This window comes from Pleurodeles waltl, chromosome 2_2 (genome assembly GCF_031143425.1).
Source record: "Pleurodeles waltl isolate 20211129_DDA chromosome 2_2, aPleWal1.hap1.20221129, whole genome shotgun sequence".
Classification (NCBI taxonomy): domain Eukaryota; kingdom Metazoa; phylum Chordata; class Amphibia; order Caudata; family Salamandridae; genus Pleurodeles; species Pleurodeles waltl.
In genome coordinates, this window is record NC_090439.1 from 128,250,344 (window position 1) to 128,253,356 (window position 3,013).

Genomic DNA, 3,013 nt, shown 5'->3' on the forward strand with positions numbered 1-3,013 from the left:
ACTCGCTATGGGATCGCAAAGACCCACCTCATGTATATTAATGAGGTGGGTCGCAGTTTGCGACCCCATAACGAGTTTAGGCACCCACAGGGATGGTGGCCTGCTGGAGACAGCAGACCACCATGTCTGTGACTGCTTTTAAATAAAGCAGTTTTTTTTTCCTTGTTGCAGCCCATTTTCCTTAAAGGAAAATGAGCTGCAAAAAGAAAAAATACCGAAACCATTTAGTTTCGGTTTTTTCAGAGAAGGCAGTGGTCCATAGGACCACTGCCTGCTCTGAAAAAATATTTTTTTTTGCATTCACAAAGGGGAAGGGGTCCCATGGGGACCCCTTCCCTTTTGCGAATGAGTTACCATCCAGTTCAAGTGGATGGTAACTGCGAGTTGGTTTGCGACCGCTTTCGCGGTCACAAATCAACTCTACATCGCGATGCGGTCGCAAATAGGAAGGGAACACCCCTTCCTATTTGCGAGTCGGAATCACATTTGAGTCTCTGCATCGCGGAAGGCCTTTTGCGACTCGCAAACTACGTTTTTCGCCATTTGCGAGGCGCAAAAGGCTACCTACATCTGGCCCTGAGTGCTGTCTGTAACTGCATAACAGAACATCAGTATAGATCCACCCTGATAGTTGACTATATTTTTTTATGATCATACACATGTTCCTTGCATCACATTACCATCAACCTTGAGTTGAAACCACACGGCGCAAACATACATTTCGTGGCAATATAAAGAGTAAACGTGGCTTCCAGCACATTGCTATCCAATGATGATCAAATAAGTTTAACAGCGAAACAGATGTGCCAAGGAAATGGTTGAAACCACACCATAAAAAAACTAAGATGCCTTGTGATGTATCTCAACATTAGCGGGGCTGTATCTCTTTACAATTTTGTAAGCTGACAATGCTTTTCTCCTAAAGCCCTGCCCGAATTGTGGCTAACATGTGACTGAATCCTCCGCAGCCTCATCTGGTTTCAGAGGCGCATCTGATATTTGACAGACTCTCCTTCAACCTTGCAGGTCACCATACTGGTCATTCATATGTGTGCCGGACATGCAGGAGACTCTAATTCAGTCCTCCTAACCTTTCAGATACAGAGTCTGTTGTGCATCAGACTGCCTCTGTGCTTCTGCAAAAAATCTAGAAATGTCATAATAAACTTTGCTCCAATTTCTATAGGCAATGACGTCCAGGTTTGAGGAAATATGCTCACATTTGATGTATATCTTGATCTACAACATATACAGGAATCAAGCCACTGAGCCATTAGGATTTGATACAATTCAAATTCACCTTTATGCTAAACTGCAACATGCGATCACTTTTCATTATTGAGATATTTAGAAGTTTCTCCCTGTGCATCCCTATATTTACTTACAGTGTGCACTGATAACCTAGTTGTCAGAGAAGAAGACAAGCTGGCAATGGCTCATGTCATAGAGAGAAATTTGCAACTTGAAAGTTCTGTACTCGTCTGTGAGAGAAACTTCAACCATCATAGGCGCAATGTAGGAGCTGACATGTATTACATGATGCTTGCTTACTTCCTTCTTCCAGACACATCTTCTTCATGCTTAGAGATTGAACAGAGCAATCAGCATGTTTTTGACTTGCCCGGAGAGGTTGCGCCTGTCATTCTTGCTGCTTACAGCCCCTCCACAAAAGATTCCAGCCGCTGGTCCTATTTGGTGACATGGTGTGCCAAAAAAGAAAGCTGACCTGCTTAAGACCCATTTATTAGAAATGCCATGATTTGCACTGTGCTTGACCCACCACGGCTATACTTTGATCACTTTAAAAAGGTAATCTGTCAGCCTTGCTGGTTTTACTTGTATACCGTCACATTTCCTTGTTCAAATTACCTGTTGTGATGCTTTTACTGAGGGATTTCACCCCTTTTTTTCTCCTCCATATAGTAAACTCCAGTAGGACCTTAATTTAGTGCTCATTTGCTTAATGTGTTTGCCATTCAAACCTGTGCAAAAATGTTCTTCTAGGCTTGTTTATTCTGAAGGTTGTATTCATTATCACTATCATATCTGCTCAACAATTTCAGTGAGTTTCAGGCTATTTCTGTTCATCTGTTACTTACCTCGTTTATCCTGGACAAGCTTTTGCTTTGGGTTAAGGTCTCCTTTTTGCTAATATTGTTTTCTCCATTTCCCATTGGACAGTACTCACATTGCAGGTGTTTTTCCCTCATTGTCATCCTTCCAAGGCAGAAGAGAGGCTGCTTCACACATATTCTTTCTAGGCTTTCAGCTTATATATTGACAGGACTCTTATCATTATGGTTATGATTTGCTATTTATTGTCTAAACTAGTTTAAAGAAGGGTAAGCCAGTCAAAAAGAGAAACCTTGCCTAACTGTCCTATTAATCAAGTTATGCTATGAACTTGTCATGAAAGAACCAACTGTTACAATTCGGATGTTGGGGAACTTTGTGATGGGAGTGCCAATGACAGTCCTTGAAACCTACGCACTATGGAGACCTAGAGACACAGGAGGACCTCATTTACAAGAATCTAGTGCACCGTCATCGATGCATCAGATTTCTTGCACCTGCCGCACATCCCCTAATGATACCATGGATGCATTGTGTGTACAATGAAGAGTTACATGGCACATGTTTTCACAGATGCGTAAACATTTTTAATGTATCTGTTGGTGCTAAACTGACGCATTACTGGAGTTGCATTGTTAAACTAACGCAACTCCAGCAATGTGAGGAAAGTCCCATAGGAAAAAGGCCTGCATCAATGTTGCGCCTACTCTGAGCAGGCGATAAAATGTTGACACAGTGACGTCGTTGAATGACAAGATGAGTGAAAAGTTGTAGATATCACTGTGTCTGTTCTACATGGCGTTGTCCGTGGGAATGCCTAACCTACCTACATTATAGTTGACACAGGTAAAATGTGACGCTGAACTTTACAAACTGATGCATTAGACCCAATGTTTCAGTTTGTAAGTATGGAGCAGTGTAGTGCACTGCTAGTGCCACC

The 3,013-nt window shown here is 42.2% G+C and overlaps 1 pseudogene; it reads right to left on the reverse strand.

Annotated features, from left to right (window-relative positions):
• Positions 1 to 227: 227 nt before the first annotated feature.
• On the reverse strand, positions 228 to 350 carry LOC138283120 (small nucleolar RNA SNORA35; annotated as a pseudogene).
• Positions 351 to 3,013: the final 2,663 nt, after the last annotated feature.